At 42.8% G+C, this 18,271-nt stretch overlaps 1 protein-coding gene and 1 long non-coding RNA gene across 3 annotated transcripts in view; one reads left to right on the top strand and one right to left on the bottom strand.

Annotated features, from left to right (window-relative positions):
* Positions 1–10,064, bottom strand: part of ARHGAP12 (Rho GTPase activating protein 12) — a 116,196-nt gene extending 106,132 nt beyond the window's left edge. Inside the window, exon 1 of one of the 2 annotated variants that reach the window (XM_061126332.1) lies at positions 9,971–10,064. The gene's annotated coding sequence lies outside the window, so the exon portion shown is untranslated. The remainder of the gene's footprint in view (positions 1–9,970) is intronic. The other variant, XM_061126333.1, reaches the window with a different exon arrangement.
* Positions 9,950–17,468, top strand: LOC133044720 (uncharacterized). Its single transcript, XR_009690039.1, has 2 exons — positions 9,950–10,036; positions 12,129–17,468. It is a non-coding gene; the product is annotated as an uncharacterized LOC133044720 (long non-coding RNA).
* Positions 17,469–18,271: the final 803 nt, after the last annotated feature.

Raw genomic sequence — 18,271 nt, 5'->3', positions numbered from 1 at the left:
TTCATTGGAAGGACTGATGTTGAAGCTGAAACACCAATAGTTTGGCCACCTGGTGCGAAGAGCTGACTCTTTTGAAAAGACCCTGATGCTGGGAAAGATTGAGGGCAGGAGGAGAAGGGGACGACAGAGGATGAGATGGTTGGATGGCATCACCGACTCAGTGGACATGAGTTTGAGTAAACTCTGGGAGTTGGTGATGGACAGGGAGGCCTGGCGTGCTGCAGTTCATGGGGTCGCAAAGAGTCAGACACAACTGAGAGACTGAACTGAACTGAACTATGATCAACATTCGGCTTCCACATTTTTCAGCTCTCACTCCCGTCTACATGCACTCCAGTCTATGGATTCTTCCTCCTAGTTCCTGAACACCTGAGTCCCACATTTTAATTTTTCACTAAGAATTTTCTAAAATAATCAACTATGGGAGTTCCCCAGTGGCCTAGTGGTTACAATCCCAGGATTTCACTGCCATGGCCCGGGGTTCAATCTGGTCAGGGAACTGAGATTCTGCAAGCCATGAGCACCGCGTAGCCAAATTAACTAACCAGCTTAAAAAAAAAAAGATCGGTTTTACAGTTCACATAATTTTCATCTTGCCTCTCTGGCACCCCACCCACTGTGCTTGTTGTAACACCTTGATTTCCCTCTGGGGAAGCACCCATTGCCCAGGGTCTCAGTTCACGTCACTAATCATTGTTACATGTTAAAGAGAAAATCATAAACTTGGTCTTTACAAAGTTTTATAGGACCTCTAATCCTCTAATAATTCACATTAGTAGAAAAACTCCACTCACTTCAGGACTCCACTGGTTACCCAAGCCTTAACTGCCACCCTGCCCTGACCAACTCAAATATTCCTCTGCAACTATACACATTACCCTCCTAATCTCTGAAATGACTATTTACATTCAACCTAATTCCATGCTTAAAAAAACAAAAACATATAGCTCACAAAACAAAAGCACAAATATAGTGATTATTATGGTGTGGTCATTGCAAAGGTCTAGTCAGACATCAGTAACTTACTTAAAAAAAAAGAAAAAAGTACTCATTATAAAGCTTAAATTATGTCAATCTACTTCAAATTAAATTGCAATTAGCAAAGTCAGGTAGGCAAAGGACCTGAATAGACATTTTTCCAAGGAATATACACACATGGCCAATAAGCAAATCAAATGCAAATCCAAACCACAATGAGACACCACGCCACATCCATGAGAGTGGCTACTGTAAAAATAACAACAGAAATAACAAGTGTTGGTGAGGAGGTGGAGAAACTGGAATTCATGTGCACTGCTGGTGGGAATGTAAAATGGAGACTATAATTTAAATCGGTTTATACAAGTCTACCCCAAAACTATAAAAATCACTTCAATCCTCACACAGCTTTCACAGATCCTCTTAAAAAGTAAATACTGAAAGGCAGATAAACATTCAGTCTTTTATAAAACTGAAAAGTAGCACTTCTGTAGCACACAGACAGTGATGAACTACTTCTGCCACCAATGCCCAGGTTGCAGACAGGAACCCGGCCGCTTCCCATGGCTCACGTTACCGCCTCAACACCACTGCCCCCACCACCCTGCTCAGGTCTGTGGAAAAACTGTCTTCCATGAAACCAACCCCTGGTGCCCAAAAGGTTAGGGACTGCTATCTTACAGGTTCCTGTCCTGTAACATAAAAACATGGAAGGAAAAATAAAAAACATGACTCTTCTCATTCATATTTAAATTGTTTTACAAAACATTAGAAAACCAATTATGCAAACTAAAATCAAAACAAGGTATTACTACCCACCAATTAGAATAAAGTTATCTTTTAAAAACAAAGACAATATCAAGGGCTGACAAAGATACCAACAACTAGACACACATTCAGTACTAGTGGGAATGCTAAATGGTACAGCTAGGTTCAGTAGTTTCTTATAAACATGCATTTTCTGTTGACTATATTCTAGTCCATGAGACAAATCTTAATAAATCTGTAAGGACTGGAATAACATAAATAATGTACTCTGGCAACTCCACAACAACATACTTTTAAATAACCCATAGATCAAATGAAAAATCAAATAAGAGATTTGAATTGGATGAAAATGAAAAGGTGACATCTCGGAGTTTGTGGAATGCAGCTATAGCAGTGCTCAGAGGAAATTTATATGCCAAATGCCAACAATCATAAAAGAAAAAGGTCTCAAATCAGTGATGTAAGCTTGCAAGAAACTAAAGAAGAGCAAATTAAACCCAAAGCAAGCAGAAGAAAGGACATGACAATGATCAGAGCAAAAATCAGTAAACGAGAAAACAGAAAAATGTCAGAGGAAATCAATGAAAACCAGAAGCTGGTTCTTCAAAAAGATCAGTAATACTGACAATCCTCTAGCCAAACTGATCAAGAACTAAAAAGAAAAAACACAAATAACCAGCATTACGTATGAAACAAGGAATATAACTATACACCTTAAAGACATTAAAACGAAGATAAGAGGACTTCCCTGGTGGCCCAGTGGTTAAGAATCTGTCTTGCAATGCAGAGGATGTGGGTTCAATCCCTGGTTGGGGAAGTAAGATCCTACATGCCCCAGGGCAAGGAAGTCCATGTACTATGAGAAGCAACAAAAGAGCCCATGTCCTGCAAGCAAGACCCTACACAGCCAAATAAATAAATCTTTAAAAAAATAAATAAATAAATAAAAAATAAAACGAAGATAAGAGAATATTATGAACAGCTTTATGTTGATAAATTCATCAATTTAGATGAACCAGATACATTTGTCAAATTACCAAAGCTTGCTTAAGAAGCAGATAACCTAAATCATTCTATGTGTTTTAAATAAATTGAATCTGTCTATAAAAATCTTCCCACAAAGAAAACTCCTGGCCAAGATGGCTCCAGTGGTGAATTTTACCAAAGTGGAAGGAAAACAATACTAACTCTAAACAAACTTCTTACAGAAAATTGAAACAGAGGGAAAAGACATCCCAATTCATTCTATGAAGTCAGCGTGTCTTCATGCCAAAACCAGAAAAAGAAGTTATAAAAGAGAAAAACTACAGACCAATATCCCTTATGAACATAGTCACAAATGTCTCAGACACAAACTTATCTCCAACAAAGAACACATAGACAGAATACACAAAAGCTGTAGAAGTCAATAAGACTACAAATACCCAATAAAAAGGGGGCAAAAGATAAGAATGGACAAGTATTCATATCCAAGGAGGAGGATTTATAGATTGTAAAGAAGTCTATGAAAAGATGCCCAAAATCTTTAGTCCTTAGGAAAATGCAAATTAAAAACACAAATAACATCACACATCTACTGGAATGACTAAAATTAAAAGGCTGACCATACCAGTATTTCTGAGAATGTGGAGCAACCAGAATTCTGACATACTGCTGGTAGACATAATACTGTTCTACTACTGTAGAACAGTACAACTACTTTGGGAAAAGCTGGGCAGATTCTTAAAACCTTGAAATATACATCAACCATATGACCCAGGGATTCTACTCCTTGGTATTTACCAAAGAAGATAAAAACACATGTCCATATAAAGACCTGTCCATGAATGTACACAGTGGCTTTATTTGTAACAGCCCCTAATTGGAAGCAACCCAATGATCACCAACAGGTGACCACATAAATTGTGTAATATCCACACGATGGGATATCATTCAGCAATAAAAAGGAACAAACTACTGATATACACAACAAACTGGATGAATCTCAAGATAATTTTGTTGAGTGAAAAAATAACATTCTAGAAAATGCTAAGTAATAAATAGTGACAGAAAGCAGATCAGAAACACACAGAAATGGTTAACAGGGAACGAGAGCAATGAATTACCTTTCGGCTTAAGGAAATTAGGAGGTGAGAGATGGGTATGTTTGCTATCCTGAAAATGGTGATGATTTTACAGGCCTACTCCTATGTCAAAACTCATCAAAATGCACACTTAAAATAAGTCCAGTTTATTTTACAGCAATTATACCTCAATAAAGCTGTTAAACAAAACTCTAATAAGGCAAATGAAAACCACCAGGTATCAGGGACTTCCCTGGAGGTCAAGTAGTTAAGAATCTGCTTTCCAGTGCAGAAGACTCGGGTTCAATCCCTGGTGGGAAAACTAGGGTACCACATGCCACCAGACAACTAAGCCCGAGAGCCTCAGCTAGAGAGCCAGTGCATCGCAACTACTGAGGCCAGGGCTGTGGTGCTTGCGCAACGCAATGAAGACCCTGCCTGCCGCAACTAACACTGAGGCAGCCAAAAATAAATAAATAGTGGGAAAAAAAAAAAAAAAAACACCAGGTATATCACTACGCCCCTACCAGAATGGCTTTAAATACATATGAAGGATGTTTTGCAGGGCAAGGATACCAGCAACTGGGAACTCTCATTCACTGCTGGTGGTAACGCAGAGCAGTACCGCTACTGTGGAAAGCACTTTGGCAATTTCTTAGTTAAACATACATTTAATATATGATCTAGCAATTCCTCTTCTAGGTATTTATCCAAGAAAAATGAAAGCATAAATCTTTGCAAAGGCCTTACATGAACATCCATAACAGCTTTATTCCTAACAGCCAGAAACTGGAAATGACCCAGAGGCCTATCAACTGGTGAATGCCTAAACCAACTGTGGTACAATCCTCTGTAAAACAGGAAACAACACAAACTTCAGAAGATCCCTGTGAGAATGGGTAGAGAAAACATGAAAAAGTACTTAGTAAACTATAAAGCATGATAAAAAAGCATTGCATTAATCACAGCTTCCTCAAGGAAACCAAATGGAGACAGAAAAGCACCAACCATATACAGTATATAACCTTCAATGTCTGGCTTGTTTTGCTTAGAATAATGCTAAGCGATGTTGCTGTTCACACCGTTTTATTGTTGACTTTTAGTGTATGTATACTGTAACTCAATAAAACTATTTTTTAAAACAAACCAGTAATATACAGCAACATACAGGCAATTTTCAGCATAACTTTTAAAGATACTGCTCTAACTCCAAAATGTATTAATAGTTTGAATTCTCCAGTGGTGAAGAAGCACAGACTCAGGGTTGAAGGACTGAAATTTAAATCAGGGCTTGCCATTTAGCAGCTCACAGGCCTGAACTGACCTGAACTATCTATAAAACAAAAGAAACAAGACACACCTCAAAAGATCCTTATGAAAATGCAAAGAGAAAAAGTACTTTGTAAACTGGAATGCATGATACAGAACATTCACATTAATTATCACTTACTTGAAGAGAACACTCACAACTGAACTGACTGCTTTTAAAATGAGCCCCTCGGGAGGGGGGATCGGGATGGGGAATACGTGTAACTCTATGGCTGATTCATATCAATGTATGACAAAACCCACTGAAATGTTGTGAAGTCATTAGCCTCCAACTAATAAAAAAAATAATAATAATAATAAAGATACAACACTGCAATATAAAAATAAATAAATAAATAAAATAAAATGAGCCCCTCGTCAAATGTCCCTGTTTCTCTTCTGCCTCTGGCTAGCCCTGTAACCTCAGACAAGGCACCTGACTTCTCTGAGCCTCAGTGTTTTTTCCATTTGTGAAAGGGAGCTGATTAATAGTATATATCACATATTGGGAGAGTTAAACAAGTAAATATGCATAAAGCACTTGGTTTAATCCCTAGCACATGTTAAGTGCTTTGTAAGTGTTAGCTCTTAATACAAAAATACTATTATTACCCTAGGAGACCTAATAGTAACCTCCATCCTGCCCACCCAAACTATAGTACTGCAGGTCATATTTAGTGATCCAGATCACTGCGTCTCACTTTTAGTGAAAGACGGCATCACCCAGAGAGCTTCTTAAAAAAAAAAAAAAAAACACATTCTTGGGACTTTCCTGATGGTCCAGTGGTTAAGACTCTGAGCGTCCATTGCAGGGGGCACCGGTTCAACACTGGGTCTGCCACACAGCATGGCAAAAAAAAAAACAACTAAAAACATGTTCTTTTAGATGAGTTTTATATTCACAGATTTACTGCAAAGATAGTACAGAGTTCCCATATACCCTGTACACTGTTCCCCCCGGCTGCAAACATCTTACGTTAGTACAGTATATTCATCACACTCCATGAACCAATACTGACAATAATGATCATATTCCTTAATTTTCCCCTAATGAACTTTTCCTGTTCTGCGATCATATCCAAAACACCACATACACATTCTGTAGTCATATGCTGCAGATTAATGAAATCCCAGATATTCCAATGAGAGCAGGTTTGAGGTGGGGCCCAAAAATGTGCATTTCTAACAGGTTCCCAAGGGTTGCTGATACAGCCAATCTGAAAGCGCCCTTAGAAGAGCAGTGATTTAGACTGCAGACTCCAGAACCACCGCTGTTCAACACAGCAGCCGCTGCTAACCAATGCGCCTACTGAGCATGAAATTTGTGGCTAACCTAAACTGAGGCGTGCTCTAAGTGTAAAACACACATGGGAGTCTGAAGCTGTCATATAGACAAAATGAAAGTAAGATTTATTTCATGGCTTCTTTGTAACTTTCTTACTTATCATGTGAGTACTAAAAACTTGAGCATTACAAAGGTGACAGGCATCACATTTCCACGTGACAGCAGTAGTCTGAGGTCCTGGCAGCACTGGTACTACATGGGGCTTAAGAAGTTCAGGTGATTCCCACGTACACTAAAATTTGAGAAGCACTAGATTATCAAGGGAGAAGGCAATGGAACCCCACTCCAGTACGCTTGCCTGGAAAATCCCATGGACGGAGGAGCCTGGTAGGCTGCAGTCCATGGAGTCACTAAGTGTCGGACACGACTGAGCGACTTCACTTTCACTTTTCACTTTCACACATTGGAGAAGGAAATGGCAACCCACTCCAGTGTTCTTGCCTGGAGAATCCCAGGGACGGGGGAGCCTGGTGGGCTACCGTCTATGGGGTCACACAGAGTCGGACACGACTGATGCGACTTAGCAGCAGCAGATTATCAAGGCAAGGGGTGCTTAGAGAGGTAGTTCAGTTCAATTAAAAGACTGGTCAACTGCACACTGAAACTGCAAAATATTAAGTCAGTAAAACAGGAAAATGTCTGAATCACTGCAAAACCATCCAAAAATGAGGATGTGGCACAATCAGAACAGTTAACAATTAAAGAAACCACAAAGATAGCAGCCCAACTGGTTCCTCAAAAGAGCATGATTTTGAAGCACAATGATGCTATGTGGTACCATCCTGCCTTTTCACTTCTGATTCATTCAACAAAACAATGCATACTTGCAAGTACAACTAAAACTATTCTATACGAGATAAAAGTTTAATCTCACTCTTCTTTCCCACTACTATAAAACTGTAATGCCCACTTTAGGCAGATTTACCTTAAACTGCTTATTCCTAGCACCGGTTTTCTCATACACGCATAAATGAGTGTGTGAGTGTGAAAGTCGGCTCAGTCGTATCTGACTCCTATCAACCCTTTGGACTATATAGTCCATGGAATTCTCCAGGCCAGAATACTGGAGTGGGTAGCTGTTCCCTTCTCCAGGGGATCTTCCCAACCCAGGGATCAAACCCAGGTCTCCCACACTGCAGGCGGATTCTTTACCAGCTGAGCCATCAGGGAAGCTACCCCTTAGTAATTTTACACAGCATCATATTCACTGTCTTAATTAACTTAAACTGTTCGTTACCCTTTTATTCTCAGAATTGTCAACTGCATCACTTGAAGTACTTTACATTCATAAAACACATTTTCTGTCAACCTAGTTTAAAAAGAGCACTCAGCAGATACTTTCTCATTAATGAAAGAACCACCAAATGACTGACTACAAATAATACACTGTTTTTCTGTGGCATTTATATATTTTCACTTGTGCCTCACAACAGTTAGTGTAGCGTGTAAAAAAAAAAAAAAAAACTAAAGATACATAAAATATTGACTATATATGGACAACCACTCTATACAGATGGCATCACATTAAGAATCAGTGCCTCAGCAATCTTCTCCAACTTCTGTCCTCCATAAAGTAGGAACAGAAACCTACCACCCCATACTGGGGCATGCGCATGCAATATGGTACATTAGACTTCATTTAACTCATTTTTCCCCAGAGAGTCCCTTTCCAAAACAGCAGAGCTTCCTGCAACCAGGGGTCACACCGACATGCCCAGCTCCTCAGGTTCTTCCAGTTGCCCCACTCAGCGGCAAGTCTTTAGAGCCTGGGTCAAGCCAAACTGTGCTCAGAAACATTTCCAAGACATTTTTTAAAACAGAGAGAAAGAGAGAAATACTGACCCCAGCAGCCAGACCACCTACTCCGACCAAAAGATAACACAAAAGACATCCCGACCTGTCACGCACCCTCCTGCAGATCAGGTAAGGAACACTGGATACAGATCCACCTCCAGGCCACCATTTCCCAGCATTTGGGTATAAAAGAGGCGTGGCCAGGAGCTGGACGTTTTTGAGCCATCTTTCACCATAACATTCAGAGTCTTTCAAGGTCTCACCTTCAGAAGTCGAGTGGCACAATCTTAATCAGAACCCGAGTGGGCTCTTCATTCAAAGTTCCTTCCTTCCTCCCCGTATACACCTCGCGTTAGGAACACATGCCTAAATGTTCAAAAAAATCTACCTCCCGGGCTTCCCTTGTGGTCTGGTGGATAAGAATCCGCCTTGCAATGCAGGCGACACGGGTTGGATCCCTGGTCCCGGAAGATCCCACAGGCCGCGCGGAGCAACTAAGCCCTTGAGACACAACTGCCTGCCCCAACTACTGAAGCCCGCACCGTAGAGCCCAGAGAACACAAGAGAAGCCACAGCAAAGAGAAGACCACTCACCACAACAAACGGTTGCCCCTGCTTCCCGCAACTAGAGAAAGCCTGCGCACAACAAACGAAAAGACAGCACAGCTCAAAATAACGTAAACAAATCTTTTTAAAAATTACCTCCCAAGTCCTAATTAACCATAAAGCAACACGAATGTTAACAGCCTGTCCCGACAACAAATACTTCACTTGGAGACACATCAGAACTTTCATACAACCACGCTTTGAACACGCTCGCCTTGGCAAGTGCCTGGAAAACGGTGGCTGCCGTCAGGAGGAAAACATCACCACGCCTTGAGAATGACCCTGTGGCCTTTTCGTGTCAAAGGGTCTGCGGTAACTTCAGACGCCACACGTCAAGGACAGTCATCCTTAGAAGACAATCCACACACACACACTCACACACACCCGAGAAGAGCGCAGAGGGTTCCTGCAATTAAAAACCGTGGAGAAGAATCCTCGCAGAAGGGCTAGAAAGAAGCAGATGCCCACTGAGCAGGGGCGGGGCCCCTCTAGAAGCTGCAGAAGCCCCCATGCCCAGTCTGGGTGGATCAATAATCTTCGAGGAGCCCCAGGTCGGCTCCTGGGGCTGCTGGGCGGGCGGGGGATGCACCCCCTGCAGCAGTTGAGGAGCGGGCTCGCCGCCGGCGGGAGGCCAGAAAGGAGGGCGGCAACGCCAGCCTTTTACACACACACACACACACACACACAGCCCGCCACCCTCCTTCCTGGGGGCGGGGCGGCGGGCACTGCCCTCTCACAGGAAGTCAGCAAACCCGGGGGGCAGAGGAGCCACAACTTCCAGCCATTTAAAACCCCGTCGCCCACGTCGGCCGAGCGGCCGGCAGCCGCCCAGCGCCCCGCGCCCGCCCGGCGCCCGGACCCCGCCGGCCGCGCCCCCGGCCGCACCTCGCGCACCCCGACGTCGCCGCGCGCCCGCACACGCCTCCCCCGGCCCCGCAGCCCCGGCCCCGGGCGCCTTTGTGCAGCGATGCCCCGACCTGCCCTCCGCCCGCGGCTCCCCTCTCCCCACCAACCTCACCGAGGGCCCGGCGGCCTCGCGGTGGAGGAGGGGGGGGGGGGGCGGCTCCCTCCTGGCCCGGCTCGGCGGCAGCGGGGCGCCCAGACGAACCTGAAGGGCGCTCACTCAGCGGCGGCCGCGGCCGGCGCGTCCCCGCAGGCGGCTCTCCCGGGGCGGGTGAGTTCCAGGGCACGTCGGAGCGCGCCGGCGCGGGGGCGGGACGGGGCGGGGCCACGTGACGGGGCGGGGCGCGGCGCACGTGACGGCCGGGCGGGCGCCGGGGAAGCGGGCCGCGAGGATCCGGGAGGAGGAGGGGAGAGGCGGGGGGAGGGGCCGAGGAGCGCCTCGGGCGCGCGAGGGAGGGGGGCGGTGGCGCTTTTAAACGCCAAGTGGGAAAAGTTGAGGAGACGCCGGTGGGGAAAACGAGGGAAGGGCGGAAGGAAAACGGCCCGAGCCCTGGGGTGGCAGGAGTGGGGCCCAAGGGAGGAGGGGGCGTGGGCCCGCCTGTCACCTTTCTCGTCCGGCTAGGAGCGCTGCCGGGCGAGGGTCAGCCTTTCCGGGCCCAGAAATCGGAGAAAGTCCCCTCGCGACCTCACCTGACGGAAGGGAACTCTGGAGACCCTGGTCCACAACCTGGTCCCGGACCTTCGCCGGGATCACCCGGCCGAGTGCGGAAACAGCGCGCACACTCCGCGGGCGGGCGGGCGGCTCCAGGGCAGCTTCTGCCGTGTGCAAGCCCCGTGGGGGCCACAGTGTCGTTGTCCAAAGTCACCCCAGCTTGCAGCGCTTGCGGGATGGCAGCACGGAATCCAGAAGTCAGAGGCATAACAGGTTTCCCTGGGGAGACTGTGGCGAGATTTCTGCTGGACTGGGACTCGAGAGAGAGACCTGGCTTTTGCCATTGTCTCTTCGCCCTTCTCGACCTCAGCTGTGAAAGGAGCATGTTGACGAGTCCAAAGCCTCCTAAGCTCTAAGATTCAAGGACAGAAACATCACTGCTATGTACTCGGACTGCAGAAAACATTCGTAACTAACCAATTGTTGATTGTGTCTATTACGGCGCAGAGCTGAAATTTTAATAAAACAAGCAAAAGAAAAAAGATCAGGGTATGATTCAAGAGCCGGTCTCTGGAACTGGCTCTTTTGTATTCTTCACATCATGCTTGAAGATGCTGTTGTGTCTGACTTCCCCATCACAAGCTGAACTCCCAGTTATTCTGTAGTGACTGCAAAGAACCCAATGGGATATTGGCAAGACTTTAACAACTATAGTTTACTGACTTCTTATAACATTAAATCTAATGGAGCTAAAGATTTAAGATTTTCTTTTAGGAGGAAAAGAAGGATTTCCTGGAGGTCCAGTGGTTAAGACTCGGAGCAGTCCTTGATCGGGGAACTAAGATCCCGCATGCCTGCAGCACAGCCAAGAAAGGAAAAAGAAAGAAAACATGCACAAGCCTGAGGCCATACTTTCTCAGACAATCCACTGGACAATACACCCACTTTCCTTGGCATCACTTGTCCTTTCTGTCTCCCTTCCTTTCTAACAAGTAACATTTTGCATGCCCTTGTTCAGCAGACAGAGTACTGCTGGTGTATGCTTCTGACACTGTTTTCCATAAAACCCCTGGGATCTCTTTATAGAACCAAAACAGGGACAGACAGCAAAAGGGAAACTACCCTGATGGGCATGTGCAGATAACCTTATCTTCCGTGTTTCCCAAGCCTGAGTTGGACACCCGTGGTTTCAGCTTCAAATAGAACTAAACAGTTTGCACACACTTGCTGATCTGCACGTAACTCCACTTCCTATTTCACAGCCTAATCTCAGATGCTACCACAATGCCCACAGTATGCTGATCACTACCAACAGCAGATGGAGTCAGATAAAAAGAGCTCTCGCCCAAGTGTGTTGTTTAAAAGGACCTGATGGAAAACTATGAAATCATATGCAACATTGCCTCTAGTTAGTTTTAAATAACACTGGTAGCATATGTCTGGTGCCTGTGCTCAGGATCTCAACAGATCATTTTCAGGATATTGACATTTAACTTGTGTCTTAAGAAGTAGCATAGAGTTCCAAAATGTAAGTTCCACAGAGGCAGAGATTTGAGTCTGATTTGTTTAGGTAGGTAGGTCCAGAAGCTTAAAAGCACTTGGCATGCAGTAGATGCACAGTAAATTTCTATGTATTTCTAATATATTTTTGAGTGAAAATGTACTCTAAATTGCCAAATACATTTGTCCTTTCTTCCTTATTCTTTAATAGGTAACCCACTTTGTGCATTTCTGAATGAAATGAAAAAGGCATAAAATTATATCTGGCCCCCTGCTTTGGCTGAAATATATAGAAAGAAGAATTTGGCAGCAAGGAGATCCAACCAGTCCATCCTAAAGGAGATCGGTCCTGGGTGTTCATTGGAAGGACTGATGCTGAAGTCTCTGAAACACTAATACTTTGGCTACCTCATGTGAAGAGTTGACTCATTGGAAAAGACCCTGATGCTGGGAGGGATTGGGAGCAAGAGGAGAAGGGGACGACAGAGGATGAGATGGCTGGATGGCATCACCGACTCAATGGACATGAGTTTGAGTAAACTCCGGGAGTTGGTGATGGACAGGGAGGCCTGGCGTGCTGTGATTCATGGGGTCGCAAAGAGTCGGACACAACTGAGCGACTGAACTGAACTGACTGATCAAAATTACAAATGTATGCATACTCTGAACCTCCAATTTCACCTCTAGGGATCTAGCCCACAGATGTAGTTCAACACATGAGAAATGACAAGGTATTTCTTATCCTTGAAACAGCTTAAATATATCCATCAACAAGACACTAAATTATGATATAACCATACATTTGACCTCTATGTAGCTGTTAACAACAACAACAACAAAAAGAAACTAAGTTCTTCATGTTTTAATATTAAGATTTCTGGGGCTTCCTTGGTGGCTGCATGGTAAAGAACCTGCCTGCCAATGCAGGAGACATGGGTTTGATCCCTGTTCTGGAAAGATCCTACAGCAACTGAGCCCATGCACCACAACTATTGAGCCTGGACTCCAGACCCTGGGAACCACAACTTCTGAAGCCCCCATGACCTGGAGCCCATGCTCTGCAACAAGAGAAGCCACTGCAGTGGGAAGCCTGCACACCACAACTAGGGAGTAACCCCTGCTTGCTGCAACTAGAGAAAAGCCCACACAGGAATAAAGACCCAGCACAGCCAGAAAATAAATAATGAATATTTTTTTTAAAAATTAAGATTTCCAAGATTTTTTTGTTCAATGAAAAAAGCGGAAAAATGGAACAGAATAATGTACTAGCATGTGTATGTATTAAACTAGGACAAAGTAACTGTTGAGTTATGAGAAATCTGTGGATGGAAGATATAGAAAGGACTTTTCACTGTATTCCTATGTAAACTTTGATATTCAAACCATGAAAAGGATTTATCTATTCAAACAAAAAAATATTTAATATTCTCTAGTATCTTTATTTTGTTATTAAAACATTCAGGTTTCATCTATTTTACCAAAGTTCACCTGGTTAGAATGAGAATATCAGGTATATTAGTACACATTCTCAGGTTTAAAAATTCAGAGTTATTTTCATTAAGTTCAACTATCTTTAACAATCTAAGAGTTACAATATTTAGTTTGGGGCTTAGTATAAATCATAGCAAATGTAGGTACATTTTCAAGATTGCTTTATTTTTCTTTAAGTAGAGACTTAAGTTTTAATGAATTGGATCCTCTATTTTAGATAATAAAAATTTTATGGACCATTTGTCCATCTCCTAATTATGGTTGAGAAAAAACACTGAAGGCATGTGTTTCTGTATGTATCTGTTCACTGGCCCACTTTGTAATGCCAGCTGCCTCCTGTTTCCACAGGTTACACAGATGCTCTAGAAATTATTTTGCCTAATATGTTTCAGTATTTGATTGTATTTATTTGTGGACTTAATTTCCAGAAATATCAAAGGGAATTATAATCATAGGCATGGCATTCCAATTTACATAATACCATCTCTTTAAGGATTTTAAAAACTTTGTTAATATTGTCTTGTGAAATCTCACCATTTTCACCATGTAAATTTACATGATCAGTTTTGTACACCCATTAAAAACAAGTGCAGGCATGAATAATTACGACTTAGGGAAAATTGCCACCTGGAACTTTTCAAAATTATATAGGCAGATGGGACTTCCTCAGCGGTCTAGCAGTTAAGACTCTGAGCTTCCACTGTAGGAGGCTCCAGTTCGATCCCTGGTTCAGGAACTAAGATCCCACAGGTGATGTAGTCCAGCCAACTAGTTTGGGGAAAAAAAAAAAAATTATATAGGTAGGGCTTTCTCGAACAAAATTAGTTGTTCAGTTGCTAAGTCATGTCCAACTCGTTTTGACACTATGAACTGCCAGACTTCCCTGTCCTTCACTATCTCCCTGAGGACATGAGCTGAAACTCGTGTCCATTGAGACAGTGATGCCATCCAGCCATCTCATCCTCTGTCTTCCCCTTCTACTCTTGCCTTCAATCTTTCCCAGAATCAGGATCTTCCAATGAGTCAGCTGTTCGAATCAGGGCTGAAGTATTGAAGCTTCAGCTTCAACACCAGTCCTTCCAATGAATATTCAGGGTTGATTTCCTTTAGGATTGATTGGTTTGATCTCCTTGCAGTCCAAGGGACTCTCACAAGTCTTCTCCAGCACCACAGTTCGAAAACACCAGTTCTTCAGTGCTCAGCCTTCTTTATGGTCTAACTCTCATACCTGTACACAACTACCTGAAAAACCATAGCTTTGACTATATGGACCTTTGTCAGCAAAGAGATGTGTCTGCTTTTTAATATGCTGTCTAGGTTTGTCATAGCTTTTCTTCCAAGGAGCAAGTGTCTTTTAATTTCATGGCTGCAGTCGCAGTCCACTGTGATTTTGGAGCCCAAGAAAATGAAATCTGTCACTATTTCCACTTTTTCTCCATCTCTTTGCCATCAAGTGGTAAGACTGGACGCCATGATCTTCATTTTGTGAATGTTGACTTTTAAGTCAGCTTTTTCACTCTCCTCTTTCGCCTTCAACAAGAGGCTCTGTAGTTTCTCTTCACTTTCTGCCATTAAAGTGGTATCATGGGCATATCTGAGGTTATTGATATTTCTCCCAGAAATCTTGATTCCAGCTTGTGAGTCATCCAGTGCAGCATTTTGTATGATGTATTCTTCATATAAGTTAAATAAGCCTTGATGTACTCCTTTCCCAATTTTGAACTAGTCCGCTGTTCCATGTCCGGTTCTAATTGTTGCTTCTTGTCCTGCATACAAGTTTCTCAGGAGGCAGGTAATGTGTTCTGGTATTCCTATCTCTTTAAGAACATCCCACAGATAGTTGTGATCCATACAAAGGGCTTTAGCATAGTCAATGAAGCAGAAGTGGATGTTTTTTGGAATTCTCTTGCTTTTTCTATGATCCAGTGTATGTTGGTAGTTTGATCTCTGGTTCTTCTACCTTTTCTAAATCCAGCTTGTACATCTGAAAGTTCTCGATTCATTTACTGCTGAAGCCTAGCTTGAAGGATTTTGAGCATAATTTTGCTACTATGTGAAATGAGTGCAATTGTATAATAATATGAACATTCTTTGGCATTGCCTTTCTTTGGGATTGGAATAAAAACTGACCACTGCTGAAAATTAGTAAAATTTAGACTATTGTCAGCCAATCAAATATATTTGTATTGATAAATTTTTCTGCCTATAGCCTCCAAATAAAATATGCATTCATTTCACTTTTGTATTTAACTCCAACATTAAAAAAAGGCAGTAAGGAAATGACCCTAAAATAAAGATGAATAATCCATAATTCATTATTTAAGCCTTTTACACTGCATGAGCAACTTTTAATATTTACCAAAACTAGACAGTAGTGCAGTGTTTCAATGTGAAACATAGTTAAGGTAGAAATACTATTTCTTGATTTAAAAATAAAGCTACTTCCCTAACTAGAAACAAGGCAAGGATATCTGCTTTCACCACTTCTAGTCAACATTGTACCAGTGCTTCTTAGCAAGTAACTGGTGATAAGTAAATATGCAGATAACACTTTATGTAAACATATGTAATTTGGTATCGTTGATGAAAGTGAAAGTTGCTCAGTCCTGTCTGACTCTTTGAGACCCCCAGGGACTGTATAGGATTCAAACTGTATAGGTTCAAACCCAAGGATTGAACCCAGGTCTTCCACATTGCAGGCAGATTCTTTACCAGCTGAGCCACCAGGGAAGCCCAAGAATACTGAATACTGAAATGAGTAGGCTCTTCCTTCTCCAGGGGATCTTCCCTGCCCAGGAATCGAACCTGCATTGCAGGTGGATTCTTTACCAGCTGAGCTACCAGGCATCCAAACAAATCATGTTACTAAAATTCATATGATAGGTGCATCAGGCTGGGTGGGAGGAGTAAATGAGATAAAAGCATCTAACCCCTTCTCCTGCCACCTAACATTGGGAAGATCCCCAGGAGAAGGAAATGGCAACCCACTCCAGTATTCTTGCCTGGGAAATCCCATGGACAGAGTAGCCTGGCGGGCTACGGTCCATGGGGTTGCAAGAGTCGGATATGACTTTGGGACTAAACTACCAACATTGGGCAGGTGGTCAGTAATTGATAAAATTGAAGTTCTGTAGAGTTTTTTTCAGCTCTTAGTAAAAGAGTAATTTGTCTTAAAATTGTTATAAAGTTTACAGATTTACCCAGGTAGAAGATGAAAGTATACCTCTTTCTTTGGTTGGGTTCCTCCAGTAACCTGAGGCAAGGATTAAAGTGCAAGAAGATTGGAAGGTGATGGAAGGACCAGGGTTAGGGGTGAGGAAGTGAGATGGGGAAGAAGGCAGTCACTCCAGGGTGCTAAATCCAGCCTACAGGCACTTGGAGGTTAATCCCACTACCGAGATTCTGAGAGCCAAGAAATAGTAACCTCTCTTTTATTTTCAAATAAAACTGAGCGGCTCTAAGCTCAAATACAAACTTGATTTCGTGGGATTTTCAAAACATATGTGCAGATGGGGCTGGCCAGCACAATTGCATTTTCCCAAATATGCTCCATGAGTCCTCCAGCTCCACAATAGCAGGAGCCTAGGCCATTTTTAGTTGAGCCTGTGAAATTTACATTGTTTGCAGCCTTTGTACTTTCAATTCACCCTAATAATCATGACTAATATTTGATTGAGGAATCAATCCTGGAGAATTGTCTCAGTTCCACACTTCAAAAGTCACATTTTGGGGAAGGAGTAAATTAGGAGGTTGGGATTAACATATACACACTACTATACATAAAATAGATAATCAACAAGGACCTACTGTATAACATAGGGAACTCTACTCAAAACTCTTTAATAACCTATAAAGGAAAAAAAATCTGATAAAGAATAAATATATATGAATATATACATGAATAAATATATATGAATAACCAAGTCATTTTGCTATACATCAGAAAATAACACAACATTGTAAATCAACTATACTCCAACATAAAAATTTTAATAAATTTCCAAAAAGAAACATGTTTTTGTACAATCCAAATTGTATTAAAAATAATAGAATATTAAAATGCACATTGTCCTCTTTATTGGTACATTGAAGTATAACCATATCAATTCCCAGCATAAATCCAAATGTGATGATACTACAAAACTAAGTCAGATCAACTACAAATCAGATATCTTGGCAATATAGACTATCCAAATAGCTGAGCACCAAAAACTAAGAAAAAAGGAAAAAGGGCAAGGCATGTTGACACTGAGGCAGAACAGAGTTCATACACAGAACTTTTACTGGATCCAAAATTCTGAATTCATCAGGCTGGTTATTCTCCATCCCAACCACCACCCCCAGATGCATTCTCCACCCTTCTCTGCCCTGCTTCACACCCTGGAGGCTAACCCCTTGCGATTACATCATAGTCAGGCTCCCTTGCCCTGTGGCTCTTGGCTGGAAGGCCCTGACAGAGGTTAGAGGGTGGACAGAGAGAAAGGTCAGGGTGTTCACTTCTCTCCATCCTCTGCCTTGAAAGTCCTGGTGGAAAGGGAGCTGCTCACCTCCCCAAATGCAGTTACCTGAGGAGGCCCTTCTGCATGGTTGCTACTCTACCCAGGGTCTGGCACCCCAGTCTTTCCTCCTCTACATAGAGGCCAGGCCTGAGGATGGCTTCTGGCTGCAGACCTCAATCCTTTATCTATTCCTTTTCCCCACCCCCACTTCTGGGAATAGTTCCAACATTCAATCTGCTTCCATTAAATTCACTTAGCTGGACCTTTTCCTGATGGGACCCTGGCTGATACATTTGGTTAACTGACTTCCTAACCAGGCACAGATTAGAAATATAACAGGCCTGGGAGTTCCCTGGTGGCCTGG

Source organism: Dama dama, chromosome 23 (assembly GCF_033118175.1).
Source record: "Dama dama isolate Ldn47 chromosome 23, ASM3311817v1, whole genome shotgun sequence".
Taxonomy (NCBI): Eukaryota; Metazoa; Chordata; class Mammalia; order Artiodactyla; family Cervidae; genus Dama; species Dama dama.
This window is presented reverse-complemented; position numbering and strand designations above follow the sequence as displayed.